Below are 20,443 nucleotides of genomic sequence, written 5' to 3'. Positions count from 1 at the left end.
TTCAAGGACCGCAGAGGGGCACAGGGCCGGCCCGTGGGGGCTGTTCTGCCCCGGGGAGCCCCGTTCTGGCTGGAATTAAGCTCTGTAAAGAGTTAGCAAGTGGCATGCCCCAGAGCGCCAGGAAGCGAGCACGTTGTCCGGTCTGAACTGAGACGTCAGTTCGCCGACACTTGCCTTGGGAATTTCGGTGTGGTGCTTCCGGTGGGTTTGAGGAGGGGGAGGGGAGTTGGCGTCTATTCCTTGTCACCAGAGAGGAGCTTCAGTTTCCTAAAGCGGGTCGAGCATGTTTTCCCTAAAGCGTGGTGAGATGGTGTAAGTGGTGGTGGAAGACGTTCCCTTTGGGGTTATGAGACTGAGTCTTGATGCGTCTTGTCAGGTGTGTGGCTTTGGAAAATTCACTTTTTTAAGCCACAGGCAAACTGGGTGTATTGTACATAAGCTGGTGGTACTGTTGTGGAAATTGAATGTAAGTGAAAAGCTTGGCATAGAGCTCTTGAACGTTGGGCATCCTTTCTGCGAGCCTGTGGATGAAGATAGTCATTTCATGTTTAGGTCACATCTTCTAGGCCAATGTTAATGGGAAGAACTTGGGCAGTGAATACAAACACACCTGGGTCCGTGGTGGTCCCACAGAGTACTGATGGTCTCTGGGGGGAGGGGGTCCCATCCTTAAAATAGCAATAGCAACCTAGGTTCTCCTTGTGTCCTACCTGCCGACTACACGTGTTTACCTTCCATCATCCTTAGCTGCTGCTTAATATATTGTAAATGAAGAATTTTTTAAAAAGTTAAACATCCTAATTAGATCCTAATTTCTGCACTCTAGGAGTGAGGAGGGGAGAGAGGAAGAAGGGTGGAGAGGAATAAGAACCCAGGAAAACAACCGATGACACATTGGGAGATATAAACCAAAGGTGATAACAAATTGCCAATTTGTTAACTCCTGATTCGGTGGTGGCACCAAAAATTAACCTTTGCATCTCACTCAGACCCATCAGCCTCTCCAGAGCCCCTCCAGATAAGTACATAATCCAGGTAAAAGCGGACAGTTTGCTTAGAGACAACTCTGCTTAGAGATAAGGCACGCATCCAGCTCCCAGGGCATGCGTGTGCTGAAATTCTGGGGCTGCCTCTGCAAACTATAGCATGTGTTCAGAAAGCAACAAACGGAGAAGAACAAATTAAAAAATAAGAACAGAAGACACACCCAGGTACCCATCACCCAGCTGAAGAACCAGAGCATCCTTACAACCTTGCAGCCCAGAGCACTCCTCCCCATGGCATTCCACTTCTCTTTTATCTCCCAGAGGAACCACTAGTCTGGCTTTTGTGTTCATTTCCGCATTGCTTTTCACACTTAATATCTGATATGAGAACCTCTGTGGAAGGCAAGTTTCTAAATAACCATTTTCACAGTAATCTGGAGCTTGTAGAACTTAAAAGGATATTGAGAGTAAGATGCAAACCACAAAAAAGCTGAAAGTATCAAAGTGCTAGGGTGAGCAGTCTCTCCGTCACGCTTTGCCCCCGGTTTCCTTGGCAAGACTCTGCGGGTGTGTTCTGTCTGTATGGGGGAGGCCCAGTCTCTTCAAACATAGCTTGGAGGCTATAATTTTGAAAGCTTTGCTTGAGTCTCTAAGAATTGGAAAAACAGTAATTTGCACGCATGTGTTTTAGAAGTCTTTAAAAAAAATACCAATTATCCAGAGGACATTGTATTGGGATTTGAAGGATTAAGCCAACTGAGAGTGACCTTTAAAAACGGTTTTAACCTAAATTCTTCTTTTTCTGGTTGCGATGTTTGTGTTCGGGACTTTTAAGTTATTTCTTTGGGTTGACTCACAGCTGTCCTCCGTGGATCGCACACATTCAGTCACTTCTTGGTTAATCAGAGGTTCCTAAACTTGGTTCATGGTGCCCTTTGGATCTCAGTAATTTTTTTCACAATGCCCCTAGTTTTTGGCAGCTAGTAAGTAGTTAGGCTGAAATAACGTAATAAGTATTTATATCCTAACAACATAGAAGCTGTTTGAAGAAAATGACACAGTAAACTAAGAGGAAAAAATTTCTATCATTCTTAAATAACCACACTTTCAAATGGGGTGTGTGTGTGTGTGTGTGTGTGTGTGTGTGTGTGTGTGTGTGTGTGCCTGCGCCGCGCGTGCACGCGGCGCGCACACACACACACACACACACACACACACTTGGGATCTGATTGGATCCCAGTCTCATTTCCTGTCCCACGTTAATTTTTCTGCAGCACTCGCTTTTTATCACGGCAACCTCTGAAAACCCAAGCTTTGCAGAAATACAATGTCATTGGTAGGAATGTGATAGGATCTGATTTGGAAACTGTGAACTCCACCAGCCTGTAGGTTCAACGTCCAGCATGTTGAGTACGCTGTGTTTCCCTTGAAATTTTCAGAAATCCTGAGTTGTCCCTGTGAATTTGCTTCAGCACCCCCAGTGCCTTGGTGAACAGTTGAGGAATTGTTGGTCTAAGATAAAACCCACTTCCCAGGAAAGACCAGTTAACTAAGGAAGGTGTCAGCCTGAAAAAGCCCCAGGTTAAGTTTCTGTGTGGGTTTCCCAGGTGGCTCAGTGGGTAAAGAATCTGCCTGCACTGTGGGAGATGCTGACAGACTTGGGTTCGATCCCTGGGTCAGGAAGATCCCCTGGAGGAGGGCATGGTGACCTAATCCAGTATTCCTGCCTGGAGAACCGAAAGAGCGACCTAGCACACACTAAGGCTTCTGTGTGCAGTGGGCTGCATCTTGGTTTTCTCCTATATGAAATAGAGTTGCCTAGAGGCTTCCTCATAAGACTCTTTAAGAGAATTAAACTAGATAATATACATAAAGCCACCTTTTAAAGACCTGGAGTACAATGGAGTCTTGAGAAATAACAGCTGTTTTAATGGTTGTTATTATGTATGTGAGTGCTAAGTCGCTTCAGGAGTGTCTGACTTTTGCGACCCTATGGATTGTAGACCACGAGGCTCCTCTGTCCTTGGGATTCTCCATGCAAGAATACTGGAGTGGGTTACCATGTCCTCCTCCAGGGGATCTTCCCGACCCAGGGCTCGAACCCGTGTCTCTTATGTCTCCTGCACTAGAAGGAGAGTTCTTTATCACTCGCGCCACCTGGGAAGCCTGGTTGTTATTGTAAATAGTACCAAATCACTGTCCAGTGATGGGTATATGTCATTGCCCATATTAAAGAAGAGTGGGTGCTCGATATCTCTGTTAGCAAACAAGCTATGAAGTAACTAGTTTACATTGTAGGATGATTTATTGTTTTTTTGAACAGAAAACTCTGGTTTACTATTGTGACGATCTTTGATTTTATTTAGACCGTCTTTGGAATACTCATTTTCAGTGACCACCATGAGCCCTGGTTTGGACTGAGCCTGTATTAGTGCACTTCTAAAGGGGGTATGGTTGTCTTATGTCTTGGGAAGTTTGAACATAGGTGATAGGCTGGGAAATGTTTCAGGTAGGATTTAATTTCTGCGTGTACTTTTAGCACAGAGAGGCAGATGATATATGTATATTTTCATTGTATTTGTTTATTTTTGGCTGTGCCGGGTCTTCATTGCCGCTCACAGGGTTTTTCTTGTGGCAAGCTGGGCTACTGTCTGGCTGCGGTGCACAGCTTCCTCACTGCAGCGGCTTTTCTGGTTTCTGAGCGCGGGCTCTGGGGCTCTCGGCTTCAGGGGTTAGTTACAGCATGTGGGCCTGTATTGCCGCTTCCGGGCACTCGAGCACAGGTTCGACGGTTCTGGCACACCGGATTGGTTGCTCTGTGGCAGATGGGATCTTCCTGGATTTCAGATTCGAACCTGGGTCTCCTGCATTGGCGGATTCTTTACCACTGAGCCACCGGGGAAGCCCAGATGATACAGTTTTTATTAAATTGCAGAGCATCCCACGATAATGCCTATCAATAAGAGATACTTGTTAGTCTTCCAAGGAAAGGCTGACTTGGATAACGATGGCTGTCATAGTTCCTTTTAAGAAACAGAACTTTCTTCCCTTGTCCAGATCCCAAGTCTAAGCTAGGACCGAGTGATATTTTAACAACTTTGAAGAATACGCTCAAAAATACATTCATCATAGTGATGTTTCCTTAGTGTAGTTGTAGATTATTATTGTTGCGTTCTTCAGTCATTTATCATTGGGAAGCCTGTGCAGAAGTGTAGGTGATACTTCCAAGTTGACCTTAAATTTTTTTTTCTGTTTGTTTTGGTTTATCATGTTGAGGTTTTTTTCCCCCTCTATAAAATTTGGGTATATTTGTGAGTGTGGGAAGCGATTTGATTCTTCTGAACTGATTATTCTGTTTTTCCATTTCATGCCTATCTATAGATTATCAGCATTATTTCTCTTTAACATATTGCTCCCTTTTTAAAGAAATAACAATTTCATATCTTGCCTTGGTTAGGCGGATTATGTTTAATACTGAACATCTTTTTTAAAAAAATGTTTATGGCTGACTTAACAATGTTAAATTAGTTTCAGGTATGCCACATAGTGACTCATGCTTTTTATAGATAATACTCAGTGTCTTATGGTTTCAGGGCATAAAGTAGAGAACTGCGTTGTGGATGTTGAAATGTGGATTAGAATGAATTGCTTTCTTCCTTTTGTCTGCAGCTCTCACTTAAAAGCAAACTGAGCCAAGGAGCAGCTAAGCTCGTGTGCCGCAACTAGAGAGAGCAACAGGCGGAACGAAGACCTTCACAACCAAAAATAAATAAAATTATTTAAAGAAACAAAAAAGAAAATTGAAAGTCAGAAAGCTTGAGCATCAATTTAACTATTAGAATCTGATATTAGCCACAAAGTGCTTTATGAAATGCTTTACGTTTTTAAAAAGATTGTTATCCATTCATGGTGATGGTGATGTAGTTGCTAAGTCATGTCCAAGTCTTGCAACCCCATGGACTGTAGCCCACCAGGCTCCTCTGTCCATGGGATTTTCCAAGCAAGAATACTGGAGTGGGTTGCCATTTCCTTCTCCAGGGGATCTTCCTGACTCAGGGATCAACCCGGGTCTCCTGCACGGCAGACAGATTCTTTACTGACTGAGCTACCAGGGAAGCTCAATCCAGTACCATTCTTATAATCACTATATAGTTATGTTGGCTATTTTCCCCATGTTACACAATGCATTCTTATAGCTTATGTTTTACCTCCTGGTTTGTACCTCTGAGTCCCCCACCCCCATCCGGCCCCTCTCTCCCCCATTCGCCTGTCCCCCCTGGTGGCCACTGGTTGTTCTCTGCCTCTGGGAGTCTGCTTCTCTTTTGTTTGTTTTCGTCACTAGTTTGCTGTATTTTTTAGATCCCACATCTAAGTGATTATCACACAGTGTTTGTCTTTTCCTGCCTGACTCACTTCACTTAGCATAACGTCCTCCATGTTCATCCCTGTTGCTGCAAATGGCAAAATCCCATCTTTTTTTACGACCAAGTAATATCCCATTGTGTGTGTGTGTGTATATGTGTGTGTGTATATGTGTATGTGTGTGTATATGCATGTGTGTGTATATGTGTTGTGTCTGTGTATGTGTGTATATGTGTGTGCATGTGTGTCTGTGTGTCTGTGTGCATGTGTGTATGTGTCTCTGTGTGTCTATGTGTGTGTATGTGTGTGTATGTATATGTGTGTGTGTGTGTGTGTGTTACACATCTTCTTTGTCCATTCATCTGTTGATGGACACTTAGGTTGCTTTTATATCTTGGCAGCAGTTGTGAATAAGGCTGCTATGAGCATTGGGGTACATGTGTCTTTTCGAATTAGTTTTTTTGTGTCTTTCAGGTAAATACCCAGGAGTAGAATTGCCGAGTCACATTGTAGTTCTATTGTTAGCTTTTTGGGAAACCTCCATGCTGTTTTCCGTAGTGACTGTACCAATTTATATTCCTACCAACAGTGTACAAGGCTTCCCTTTCCTCCACATCCTTGCCAACATTTGTTATTTGTGTTCTTTTTGATGATCGCCATTCTGACAGGCATGAGATGATATCTCATTGTGGTTTTGATTTGCATTTCCCTGATGATTAGCAATGTTGAGCATTTTTTCTTGTGTCTGTTTACCATCTGGGAAATCTTAATATCTTCATATACAATTAGGAAAAGGTATGTAAGGATGAAAAGATTGAATTTTGGAGTTTATCGATAGCTAAATGGACTTAATTTCTTCATCAGTGATTTGTTGTTTTCAGTTCAGGAATAGGGATTATGGTAAATATTTCTGTCCATGATAGTAAAAAACATTCTTTTTAAAAAATTGAATTTAATGGAGATACCAGCAAATAGCAACCAAAAATGGAAAAGTAGTCCAAAGTAAACTAGTATTAATAACTAAACAAGAATCAGCAAGGTTTTTTTGTTGTTGTTGATTTTTGGTAAAGGACATATGCTTTGAGTAATGTTTCTAAAAGGAATAAATAGGTCCATTTTCCTTGCAGATATTAAGTAGATAAGAGGTGAAAACAGAACTTAGTTTTCCGTTTTCCACATCAGCTCCAGGAACCCTGCTCCCCATCATCTTGTCGAGCTGGGTGGGGAGGACGGAACAGCAGGGAACACGGCGTGGTCCGGGCTGTCCACTCGCCGTGGAGCTCAGGACAGTTTCTGAGAGCCTCAGTTTTCTCTTCACTGAGGGGACCAGACCAAAGCATTGCTTTAAAAAATGTGTGGTTCTGTGAAATTATTCATATTCACAGGGTAAAATCAACATTCTTTTTCTTCCACACTTCTGAAGGTGGATGCCGTTGAGTCAACCTGATGATCTGTGGACCAGAGAGAACTAATGAGATTGTTAACGTGATGTAACCTGATGACCTCCTTTTATTATGAGCTTCATTCACTTACTGTGCTAAGTCCTTTCAGACTGTTCATGCATGTATTCACACTCGGGAACATAAATCCAAAATACCATTCTATTTTAAAACTTGATTCCAAGGTCAGAAAATTTATACTCTTATTTCTGTAAGTTAGAGTTTTCAGTTCAGCATTTTATTCTAACTCTGGGCAAGTCCCACAGAAATCTGATATACAAGGAAATTGCCTCCAGGTGACAAGTTTGGGAAGTGTTGGATTTCTCCCCTCTTTGCATCTTTATAGGAATTTTAGACTTCTTAAAGTGAACATATATTCAGTTTATGGTCATAAAAATAAATATATCAAGTATTAATAAAAAGCTGTAAAATCACACAAGAAAATTCAGCGTTAATCATATGTATTAGAAAAAAAAACTTTGTTCTCATAGTGGAACTATTTAGATATTCTAGTAACTAAAATATTTGCTTAATAGGAGGTAAAAATGTAATCACATGAGATGGGCCTACTTTATCATGATTAAATGGTAGTGATTTGAATTTATTATTGAGGATAAAAATAAACCAAATCATGAACAATTTGACTTGGAAAATTTCAGTTCAGATTTTTCTAAAAGCTAAATTTTTTCTTTCTTTGTCAGGATAACATGTCTTATGCCAGTCGCTAAAGTTACTTTTTAGCTAGAAAATATCAAGTGAACGGTAAATCCCAGCATGAAATTCTGGATGTGACCCGGTTTAGGTAGAATGCTAAATGCATTGTGTACTATTTTGTATTATGCCCTATATTGTCTAAAATATTCAAGTACCACAGAGCAGACTTCTTGAATACACATATATGGATGCATTTGAGTATCCTAGTTATGCCCTATATTTACAGTTTTGGTTAACCTTTGATTAAGAGGCATGCACTTCAGAGCTGATCTTACTGGGTAAGATGCCTGGTTCTAGCACCTATTGGTTGTAAACAAATTTTTTTTTTGGTTGTAAAATTTTTGACAGTTAACTGTCAATCTGCCTCAGTTTCCTAATCTGTAAAGTGGAGGTTTGATACAGTTTTGTACTCTGACTATGGTGATAGTTACATGAATCTGTGAATGTGATAAAATTCGTAGAACTACACACACACATGCACACACACACACGTACCCTGAGCTCATGGAAAAAGTGAAATCCAAGTAAGTTCTATAGTTAATAGTATTATACCAATGCCCATTTCCTTGTTTAGATTGTTGTACTCTGGTTATGTAAGACAGTTGCGGAAGGAAATGGCAACCCACTCTAGTATTCTTGCCTGGAAAATCCCATGGATGGAGTCTGGCAGGCTTACAGTCCACAGAGTCGCCAAGAGTCAGACACGACTGAGCGGCTTCACTATGTAAGACATTACTGTTGGGAGACAGGGTGCATGGGCACTCTCTGTACTATTTTTTATTGTGATGTACACGACATAAAACTCACCGTTTCAATAGTATTTTCAACATGCAGTTCAGTGGCATTGGTTTCATTCTCATTGTTGTGTAACCATCACCACTATCGGTCTCCAGAGACTTTTATCATCCTGACCTGAAACTGGGTACCCACTTAACAATAACTCCCCAATCTCATCTCCCCAGACACCTCGTAACCACTGTTCTTTCTTTCTCTGTCAATTTGACTCCTCTAGATGCATTATATAAGTGGAATCATACAGTGTTTTTTCTTTTGTGTGTGGCTTATTTTACTTACCGTCATGTCTTTGAGGTTCATGTACTATTTTTTTTGCAACTTATGTGAGAAAGTAATATTGTTTCAAAATAAGGTTTTTTTTCTATTTTCTTTTTTTTTTGGCTATGCTACGCAGCATGCGGGATCTTAGTTTCCTGACCAGGGACCAAACCGGTGCCTGCTGCCGTGGAAACACAGAGTCCTAACCTTGGACCACCAGAGAATTCTCTCAAAATAAAGTTTAAAAAAGAAAAAAAGAAACAAACGTCCCATTGATGGTGCCCCACTGCTGTACCGCACCAAGGCATCGAGGTTAGGGACAGTGCAGGATGGCCAGGAAAGCCGGGGGGTGACATCACCTCTTTCCTTCCTCCTCCTTGTCCCCAGTCATAGGAGAAGAGATGAAGGAACTGCTGTGTTCTCTCTTGCCTCGGGAAGAGTCTGCATTATTTATCAGTAGATTGCTGTATCAACCCGAGGAGAAGCTTTTAAATCTCCCACGGTAATAGGGATTCCTGGGCTTCGCTGCTGGCTCAGCTGTAAACTACCTACTTGTCAATACAGGAGACCCGGGTTCAATCCCTGGGTCGGGAAGATCCCCTGGCGAAGGAAATGGCAGCTCATTCCAGTATGCTTGCCTGGAGAATCCCATGGACAGAGGGGCCTGGCGGGTAAGAATCCATAGGCTCGCAAAGAGTTGGACACGACTCAGAGACTAAACAACAGCAGACTAGGGGTTCTTAACCCGAGGTTCAGGCCTGATGGACTGCAGAGGCTCTGACAGCTTCCAGAATTTAGGCGTGAGTAGTTCATGCTCGTTTGTATATATGAAAGGGGAAGCATTCCGTAACTTTCGTTATGTTCTCAAAAGATTCCCTAACCCCCAAATAGTTTGCACGACAAGAAAATATAATTTAAATGTAACTTATGGAGCTCTTCCCACCCCATAACCAGCTTTTTCACTTGGGTGTCTTAGCCCCTTTTGGTTTCCTGGTGTATCTTTCCCCTTACTAGGCTCCAGAGGCTTGCTTTCTGTTCAAACCTGGGAGAAGCCTAAACAGTTCTTTTCCCTCAGAGCCTCCAGCCGTTCTCTCCTGTGTCCTACAAAATCCAGGATCCTCAAGTAGCCCCAGAGTAAACCATCTCCAAGTCTCCAGCGGGCAGCGGTGGAACTGAGTGGGGCTGAGTGGGGCTCAGACTCTTTGGAGAAATTGTTATTGTTCAGCTGCTAAGTCGTGGCCGACTCTGCGACCTCATGAGTTGCAGTACACCAGAGCAGCCTGGTGGCCTGCTGTCTATGGGTTTGCGCGGAGTCGGACGCCACCGAAGTGACTTAGCAGCAACAGCAGGAGGAGGCTTCACTGTCCTTCACTGTCGCCCAGAACTTGCTCGAACTCATGTCCATTGAGCCAGTGATGCTGGAAAAATAGGAAGAAAATAATACTTGAGGTACACAGCTATGGAAAACTCAGGAAGTGGTTCCGAATGACTGAGGTTCAGCAGATTCTGCCCTGGGGCGTGCAAATTTAATTTTCAGATTGTTTTCTGGTTTACACTTTGTGTTACAAATGTATTATAAACGTATCATACAGTACATTCTACCTTGTGGAGTATCCAGTGGTTTAGGTGAGCTATTGCAATGGTGTATTGTTATAAAAGATGTTAGGTATCAATTTATTTAATAAATAGAACTCCCCAGTCATTCAGACTGGTTTTTAACTCATACAAATGGATTGCACAAATGGGAAAAACTGTAACTTGCAAGTTTTTCTTACATATGTGATTCTCTAATCTTTGCATTCATCTTAGAAATCCTTCAATAAATCGTGACTTGACTCATATATTCAACTCAAGTATATTCTTTTAGAGTAGACTAACTGCTGTAACAAATGTTTCCAAATCTCAGTGGCTTAAGCCAGTAAAAGTTTACTTCCATCTCACCCAAAGTCCAAATAGGTTATTCCTGGTTAGGCAGCTCTCCTGCTTAGCTCTTCTTCAACTGATTCTCAGATAAAGTGTCCTTCCATCTTGTTATGCTGTCCTGAACAAGGGATTTCCAGTGTCACTATAGCGGTGAAGAGAGGGTGGGAAAGGCATACCAGAATAACTCCCTCCACCAACAAGTAAAAACATTACTTCTGCTCACATTCCACTGGCCAGAACCAGCTCAAATCCTCACCTCAATTTATGGAGGCTGGGAAATAACATGTGCCAGGGTGGACAGCTGCTTCTGAGCAATAGTGATTTACTTTAAAAGGGGAACAGAGCTCTTTGATGGATAAGTAGCCATCTTTTATGCTAATATGCTAGTCTTTTAACTGGTCAGTTCAGTGTAACTGCTTCGTATGATTTGTTTCTCACTTTCCAAACAGCTATATATAAAGTGTTAGGTTTTTGTAGTCTAAGGTGTGGGTGAGACCTTCCTACAGGAAACAATTTTGTCATAATTTTTTAATAAAGAGAAATAGGATTAAACCATCTAGTTTCATACATTTATTAGGGAATGAAGTGTATTTCATTTTGTTTATTCAGAGTCATCCAACTCCCTAGAGAATTGCACATTTGAGAAAGATGGAACAGAGGAAGATTAGCCAAGAACAAGAATATGCATGTCTCATTGGGTTCATGAATGTTCTTGTAATAATTTACTTCCAGCTGCTGGCAATAGGCAAGTATGAAAATTTTCCTCTTTAAAAAAAAAAGCAATCTTCACCATGTGATCTGTTACTCAGTCATAAATCAAGTGCAACTTTTACTTATTTGCTCTTTGTTGTTCTGTTCAGTCACTAAGTCATGTCTGACTCTTTGGAACCCTGTGGACTGCACACCAGGCTTCTCTGTCCTCCACTATACCCTGGAGTTTGCTCAAATTCACCTCCATTGAGTTGGTTGAGTTCCATCTCATCCTCTGCCACCCTCTTCTTTTGCCTTCAGTCTTTCCCAGCATCAGGGTCTTTTCCAATGAGTCAGCTCTTTGCATCAGGTAGCCAAAGGATTGGAACTTCAGCTACAGCATCGGTCCTTCCAATGAATATTCAGGGTTGATTTTCTTTAGGATTAATTGGTTTGATCTCCTTACAGTCCAAGAGACTCTCAAGAGTCTTCTCCAGCACCGTAATTCGAAAGTCATCAATTCTTCAGCACTCAGCTTTCTTTATGGCCCAACTCTCATATCCATCCATCCATGACTAGTAATAAGTGGAAAACCGTAGTTTTGATTATACAGACCTTTGTCAGCAAAGTGATGTCTTTGCTTTTTAATATGCTAAGTTTGTCATAGCTTTCATTCCAAGGAGCAAGTGTCTTTTAATTTCATGACCGTAGTTACTGTCCGAAGTGATTTTGGAGCCCCAGAAAATAAAATCTGTCTCTGCTTCCACTTTTCCCCCTTCTATTTGCCGTGAAGTGATGGATCCAGATGCCATGATCTTAGTTTTTTGGATGTTGAGTTTTAAGCAGCTTTTTCACTCTCCTCTTTCACCCTCATCAAGAGTTTCTTTAGTTCCTCTTCGCTTTCTGCTATGAGAGTGGTATCATCTGCATATCTGAAGTTGTTGATATTTCTCCCAGCTGTCTTGATTCCAGCTTGTGATTCATCCAGCCTGGCATTTGGCATGATGTAAATAAGCAGTGTGACCATATAATGGAAACTAAATTTGTAAGATTTGTCCGTATTTATTTACTTGAAACTATTTTGTGCCGGGGAGGGTGCCATTTGACTATATCCAGCATCTGACAGCTAGAAATGGAGAATATTGAGGGATTAATAAAATATCATGTGAAAGATGCCAGTACCTAGTTGGAGTCATAGAGAAAGTGGTCCACAACTTAGTAGTTACACCAACCATACGGACATATGGGCATATCTTGTTTCATTGCTCTTTGCTTCATTGAGCTTCACAGATCCTGCATTTTTTTCACAAGTTGAAGGTGTGTGGCAGCCCTGTACTGAGCAAGTCCATCAGCACCATTTTTCCAATGGCGTTTGCTCACTTTGTGTCTCTGCGTCACATGTTGGTGATTCGTATAATATTTCAGACTTTTTCATTATTGTGATGATGTGTGGTCAGTGGTTTTTGATGTTACTATTGCAAAAAGATCATGACTCATTGAAGACTCAGATAATGATAAGCATTTTTTGGCAATAAAATATTTTAAACTTTTTAAACAAATACAATACTTAACATATGTTTATTTTTAAGCCATAATGCTATAGCACACTAAATAGACCACAGAGTAGTATAAACATAGCTTTTATGTGTACTAAGAAGCCAGAAGACTGCTGTGACTTGCTTTATTGCAGTATTCAGTTTATTGAGTGGTCTGGAACCAAACCCACAATGTCTTTGAGGTCTGCCTGTAGTAATGTTTCATTTATCTGTTCGCAGTTGGGATTGGGCTGTTTTACTTAAGGAAGAGGTGCCAGTTTAGGTCCTAATTTTTTTGCATCTTTTTCTTTTTTGAATTTTGAAAGTATGGGACTTCCCTGGTGGTCCAGGGGAATCAGACTCCACTCTCCCAATGCAGGGGGCTGGGGTTTGATGCCTGGTCAGGGAACTAGGTCCCACATGACAGAACTAAGACCCAGTGCAGCCAAATGCATAAATAAAACTAAAAAAACTAAATTATGAAAGTATGATAACACATTTATGGGAGACTTGGAAAATACAGAACAACGTATCATATAGTTCCACTATATATTACAATTATTTTTTAAGTAGATAAAGATTTTTAGTTGGAGTTTTAATATCAAACTCTCAGAAATTAGTAGGATGAACAGACAGAAAAGAAGGATATAGTAGACCTAGAAGCACCACAAACCAGTTCAGCATAATTAAGATTTATATAATTTTTACACAACAGTAGGATACAAATTCTATTCAAGTTCCCATAGACTGTAAACCAGGAGACACTGGAACATATCCAGGGACATAAAACAAGGTGCAAAAATTTCATGGTCTAAAGGTATTGAAATCATACAGAGTCTGTTCTCTTATCACTGTGAAATTATGTTAGAAATCAATATCAAGAGATATTTGAAAATAACCCACATATTTTCAAATATAATGTGACATTTACCGAGAGAGATTTCTGACTTAGCCATTGAAAGCCTCAATGAAGTTAAAAGACTGAAAAAATAGAGGGTGATTGCAGAGAAGAAAGCATTTAAATGAGGAATTAATACCAACCTAATTTTAAAAAAATTATATTTTATGGTGCCATATTGGAATTAAAGATGCACTAGACCAAAGGTCAGCAAACTATAGCCATGGGCCAAGTCTAGCCCATTCCCTGTTTTGTAAAAGTTTTTAGAACGTAACCATACCCCTTGATTTCCATCCTGTCTGTGGCTGCTTTCACACTATACTGGCAGAGTTGAGTAATTGTCATAGAGACCGCATGACCCTCAACATGCAATGTATTTATTTACTATCCTTTTCCAGAAAGTGTGTTAACCCTTTCACTAGACTTAAATTAGTATAATTTGGGGGACTTCCTTGGTGGTCTAGTGGCTAAGACCTTGAACTCGCAATGCAGGGGGACCTGGTTTCATCACTGGTCGGGGAACTAGATCCCACATGCTGCTATTAAGACTTCCTATGTCACAACTAAAGATAGCTAGAAGATCCTGCATGCCACAGCTAAGACCCAAGCAGCCAAATAAATAAATAAGTAAAAGTAAAATATTTAAAAAATCAGTATAACTTGGTTTGAGGTGACTCTGCTTCTGTGGGCTTTCTTGGTGGCTTAGACTGTGAAGAATCTGCCTGCAATGCAGGATACCTGGGTTCGATCCCTGGGTTGGGAAGATCCCCTGGAGAAGGGAATCCTAGTTAGGATTTACTTAATCTCTGGCCCACAGTTTACCATCATAGTGGGGATAATAAAACCTACCTATTGAGACTCTAAAGTAGATTTTAAATGATCTCACGTAAGTTGCTCAATTGATCTTCTAGGTAGCAATCTGCCAATCTGTCTTCCAGTCTTTAGATCAATCTGTTTCCAGCTCACCACGGGTAAGAATCATCTGGGAACTCTATTACAGTTCAACGATGCCCACCCTGATTCCTCAGGGTCCTGATTCCTCAGGGTCCTGATACAGCAGATCCAGGGAGATGCATGCGTAACAAGCACCCCAGATTTTGATGGAGGACCTTAAGTAACTCAGACCCTTGTGGCAACTTGTCTTTGGGTCCCTAAAAAATAGTTTCTCTGGTAGCTCCAAATATGCTTCTTGACTCACCCCAGAACTGAAGCCTTGCCTGCTAGATAGGAGAGCTTGGAACCGAGAGGGGAATGCCCAGTGGCATCAGTCATCAGCATTCTGAACACGTGCAGAGACCCGGCCGGGGGTTTATCATAGAAATCAAATCACTCACTGCCTGACCGCACCTATACAGCCATCTGGTAAGATGCCTTGCCTCCAAATAGAAATAATGATGGAGACGTTGGCACTGGGGTTTCAGAAAAAGTGACTGGTTTACACTGGAGCGCCATATGCCTCTTGATGCTAAAAGGGAACAAATGAAAACTGAAATTAGCATTAAATCCCTGGGCTAGCTGTCTCTTTTTAAAATCAAAATGAAAGTTAGTAGCAGAAGAAGTTACCGTGAGAGGAAGAACCTAAGTACAGGTGTTTTATAGGCGCTTTAGGAACAGATGCTGATGTAGTTATTTACAATTTCCTTAGTCTCCAGAATGTATTGTTCTAGGTTACCTGATACTTAATGAACGGCTTGCTCGCTGAAGCCTTTGTTTTCCTCCATTTGCTGTTCAAAAACTTGGTACAGTAAAGAGCTGTAAAGCCAGTCATGAATAATAGCAAAATCCCCTGGCACCTGTTGGGTTTTTATACCATATGGAAAAACATGAGGAACCCCCTCCCTCAAAAAAATCTCCAAAAACAAAAACCAGAAAAATAAACACTTGAGGAATCAAAGAACCTCACACTATCAATATTTAATATGAGTGGAGCTGTGTTACTGTTGGAAGCAGTTTTAAAACTGAGGGTCCGGCGCCTTGAAACATTTTACACCTTTGTTGCCCTGCTGAAATAAATCCTAGATGGCTGACTGGATGTAAGCCAGGGTATTTTGTACTTTGAAATGTAAGAAAAGTGAACACTTCATCATCCAATGAGGGGCTTGCAGCTAATTAGATACCTTCCTGTTGGGAGATATCTTGGGAAACTTACCTCAAAAACATATGCTAATAAGGATTTAAAGAATCCTATGTAAGATTATCAAAAGATTCCTTTCAATAATGAGTTCCCTTAGACTTGGGATGTTTACTATATGATCAGAATTACTAATCATTCAAAATATACCCTCTTTAAGGGAGCCCAGCATTGCCCAGAACGTAGGAATACCATAGAGGAATAAAATTCTCGAAAGGTTGCCAAGTAAATAACCATCTTCTATTTTTATTAAAATGATAATGTTAGGTCATTCCTTTTCTTCCCTGCAAAATATGCAAGAGGTTTAATTTATCTCTCCATACCAAAATTTCTTTCCTTCCTATTACTAAACTCTTGAGATAAGGCCATTTTGAAAAAAAAATAAGGCTTCCGTCTTTAAAAATTGGTTATTCTGCTATACCAAAAGCTAACTGTCTTGATGCTTAGTGCATTTCTGTCTTTTTAAATCCAAAATTCACAAATTTAAATTCTTCCCTTGGTATTTAATGACTCATAAACACTAACACTGTGGTTATAACTGACTGACTGTGTTAAAAGTGACCACGCTTTTGTACATCTAAAAATAGAACGTGAAATCCTCTACCAGATTTCGCCCCAGGATGTCTGTGTGCTTGCTTATTATGCCTCTCTCCCCCTGCCTTTCGAATTCTCTTAATGTCAGAGATACTAACTTTGAGGGCAAGCAGGTAAATCTTAAGAGACTTGGAGTATTTGCTCTGAATTTACTAGCCAGCTAAACTGGATGGAGGTTGATATCTCAGTTATATCAGGCATACTTTTTGTTATTCAAAATGAAAGTTGTGCATGCAGTGGAGAGAAAACAGATTCCCTAATTCAGTAAGCCGATAAAAGCCATGATGGATTTTGCATGAAAAAAGAAATGTCAGAGGCTGTTAGGGTATTTAAATGAGGAGAAAAATTCTATGTTATAGCCATCAATCTAAAAGGAAAGATGAAAAAGAATGGATGCTTGTATGGGTATAACTGAATGACTGGGCTCTACACCTGTAACTAACACATCATTGTTAATCAACTATACTCCAATATAAAATAAAAAATTTTTGTTTAATTAAAAAAAAATGAAAGGAACGACCAAGTATTGACTGTAACCTAACGAGTTACCATGGGGCTTCCCTGGTGGATTATTGGTAAGGAACCTGCCTGCCTATGCAGGAGACACAGATTCAGTCCCTGGGTTGGGAAGATCCCCTAGAGAAGGAAACGGTAGCCCACTCCAGTATCCTTACCTGAGAAAAACTACGGACAAAGGAGCTGGCGGGCTATGGTCCATGGGGTTGCAAAAGAGTCGGACACAACTTAGTGACTAAACAACAAGCAGACACCATAAATCCACAGCAGCACATCTCAGCCCCACAGAATAAATGGCAAAAAGGAGTGTGTCAAGGCTGTATATTGTCACTCTGCTTATTTAACTTCTCTGCAGAGTACATCATGAGAAACACTGGGCTGGAAGAAGCACAAGCTGGAATCAAGATTGCCGGGAGAAATATCCATAACCTCAGATATGCAGATGACACCACCCTTATGGCAGAAAGTGAAGAACTAAAGAACCTCTTGAAAGTGAAAGAGGAGAGTGAAAAAGTTGGCTTAAAGCTCAACATTCAGAAAACTAAGATCATGGCATTGGGTCCCATCACTTCATAGGAAATAGATGGGGAAACAGTGGAAACAGTGTCAGACTTTATTTTTTGGGGCTCCAAAACCACTGCAGATGGTGATTGCAGCCATGAAATTAAAAGACACTTACTCCTTGGAAGGAAAGTTATGACCAACCTAGATAGCATATTAAAAAGCAGAGACATTACTTTGCCAACAAAGGTCCGTCTAGTCAAGGCTACGGTTTTTCCAGTGGTCATGTATGGATGTGAGAGTTGGACTATAAAGAAAGCTGAGCACCAAAGTATTGATGCTTTTGAACTGTGGTGTTGGAGAAGACTCTTGAGAGTCCCATGGACTGCAAGGAGATCCAGCCAGTCCATCCTAAAGGAGATCAGTCCTGGGTTTTCATTGGAAGGACTGATGCTGAAGCTGAAACTCTGGTAGTTTGGCCACCTGATGCAAAGAGCTGACTCATTTGAGAAGACCCCGATGTTGGGAAAGATTGGGGGCAGGAGGAGAAGGGGACGACAGTGGATGAGATGGCTGGATGGCATCGCTGACTCGATGGGCATGGGTTTGGGGGGACTCTGGGAGTTGGTGATGGACAGGGAGGCCTGGTGTGCTGCGGTTCATGGGGTTGCAAAGAGTCGGACGCGACTGAGCGCCTGAACTGACTGAGTGAGTGAAGTCTGAGTGCATTGTTGCCCTCGGATTAGGGAGGCCACTGTTCTCTGCAAAGCCTGATCTCTGCCTGAACAGTGATTCAGGGAGAAAAATGCTAAGGTCAGTGACTTTCCGCCTCCCTACCTATTTGTCTTTTTCTTTCTGATTAGCAGTAGGTAATGTATCTTAAAACCCCAGGCCTCCACATTCAAACCTGGCTAAGTGACCTCCCCTGGGAATGGACAATGCAGATGCCCTTTAGGAGAAGTCTGCTTCATGGGAGACTGGCAGGCTGTAAAGAGAAGAGTGTGACCTGGCTGCCAGGAGCCTTAGGTTCCAGTTTCACGTCTGACCAAAGCCTTTGTGCCTTCTGCCAGGTTGCTTTCTTACTTCTGTGGCTTTTCTTTTCTTTTAGAAAGGTGACCAGTTGCCCAGTGCTTCAGATGGGTCCTCATTCACTAGTCTCCTGCCCCTGTGGGTTTGAATCACAAAAACATTTTTCACCTTAACAAATTATTAGAAGCCAAATACCTTTATAACGGCCACTCTAGTCAGGAAATCAAACTGCTAGTCACCCCAGAAGCCCTTCCTTGGGCTGCATCTCAATCATAACTCCCTCTCTCCCTTCAAATTAACTACTGGCCACCCTTGCCTGAGCTGTGGTGCTATAAAGAAAATAGAGCACGCTGAAACCCTGATCCCTAGTGTTATTTGCTCAGTCCTGTCTGACTCTTTGCAGTCCCATGGACTATAGCCCTCCAGGCTCCTCTGTCCATGGGATTCTCCAGGCAAGAATACTGGCATGGGTTGCCATTTCCTTCTCCAGGGGATCTTCCCAACACAAGGATCAAACCTGGGTTTCCTGCATTGCAGGCAGATTCTTTACTATCTGAGGCACCAGGGAAACCCTGATAGGCTATCTTAATAATCAATGGGGAAAATTTCGATTTTAGTAGGATCTTTAAATGTTTTGCCAAAACATTAAAAACTATTATACTGTCTGTTAACAATTGTATAGGGAACTTTAAAAATACCAAAGTTTAGTACACTGTAATTTAAAACTTTAGCAACATTGAATATTAGACTTTTATTTTCTTTGTAAAATCTTATCGCGAGTAGTTTGGTTTGCCTTTTCCCATCCTATAACTTACGATACAGAACAGGCCACTTTTCAGAATTTATTTTATTGATGTGTAGTTGATTTACAATGTGTGTTAATTTCTCCTACAGCAAAGGAACTCAGTTATACACGCAAACATATACAGGCTCCTCTGTCCATATGGGATTCTCCAGGCAAGAATACTGGAGTGGGTAGCCATTCCCTTCTCCAGGGGATCTTCCCAACCCAGGGATCAAACCCAGGTCTCCTGCATTGCAGGCAGATTCCTTACTTTCTGAGCTACCGAGAAGCCCTGTGTACACACGTGTATATGTGTGTACATTCTTTTCCATATTCTTTCCCATTATGGCTGCTCACAGGACATGGAGCATAGTTCCCTGTGCTCTAGGCAGGATCTGTTTCTCCATCCTCTGTTCACCAGTCTGCATCCACAGGAGGCATCTTTCCTGCGCCTTGTTAACTTTCACGCTCTTGTCGACGTCTGGGTCACTTTCTAACATTTCATCCTTTGCGCTGTCAGTATTGTGAAGTGCTTGCAGGAGTTCCGTTCATGTGACGTTTTTGCAGCGTCATTTCTTCATCCTCTTATCTCCACACTTTCCTAATTTATGCTGATCAGTGCCCTTCTTTGAGTTCCTTTGGCTTCACACCTGGAGTCTTCAGGTGGTAGCTGTATCAGCTTACCATGGTCAGCCATTTCTTTTGTCACTCCGTCCTATTCCATTCAGATTTCACTTCCCACATTACCACTTTTCATTTCTTGGCTTCACTTTCTTCTTTGTTGGCTCATTCCCTCTTTTAGTTGTTCATTTTGGGAAGCTGTTAGGTGGATTTTTCACTGGGAGATAAGGAGACAACTCCATTACGTGTCTTGTTGTCTGTGTGAACTGAGTAATGAGTGACCAGTGACCAATCACTGCAGACTTGGAAAAGATGTGATGTGGTTGGTCACTAATTGTGATGCACTTCTGTTTACTACATAGTGATTTGTAGACCGGAGAGCTGTTGTTGAAATTGGTACCTCATGCAGTTTCTCGAAGTTAATACACCATGGTGAGATTGGAACTGTGTGGTTGGAGGACTGGTATAATTTAATCTGTGGGACCTACAACAGTGCCTGTTCGAATGTGTAGGCAGCCTACACGTGTGAAGTGTGGGCTGCCTGGATGATTTGTTATAGTAATCAATTCCTTGTGTTTTTTTGTATCTCTGCTATCCAGGTGTCCATCTTTAGGTACTGTGATTTAGTATTGTTCCTTAAAATGCTTTTCTTATGTTCTCTGTCTTT

General features: G+C 41.4%; 1 protein-coding gene and 1 long non-coding RNA gene across 4 annotated transcripts in view; both read left to right on the top strand.

Moving 5' to 3' along the window:
• The window catches only part of ANKRD6 (ankyrin repeat domain 6), a 175,235-nt gene that overhangs the window by 748 nt on the left and 154,044 nt on the right, over nt 1-20,443 (top strand). The gene's annotated exons all lie outside the window — the stretch shown is intronic.
• LOC110127194 (uncharacterized) lies at nt 839-4,800 on the top strand. Its single transcript, XR_002310709.2, has 2 exons — nt 839-914; nt 4,656-4,800. It is a non-coding gene; the product is annotated as an uncharacterized lncRNA (long non-coding RNA).

Source organism: Odocoileus virginianus, chromosome 19 (assembly GCF_023699985.2).
Source record: "Odocoileus virginianus isolate 20LAN1187 ecotype Illinois chromosome 19, Ovbor_1.2, whole genome shotgun sequence".
NCBI lineage: Eukaryota > Metazoa > Chordata > Mammalia > Artiodactyla > Cervidae > Odocoileus > Odocoileus virginianus.
The sequence above is the reverse complement of the archived record's forward strand: the minus strand, read 5'-3'. Positions and strand labels throughout refer to the sequence as shown.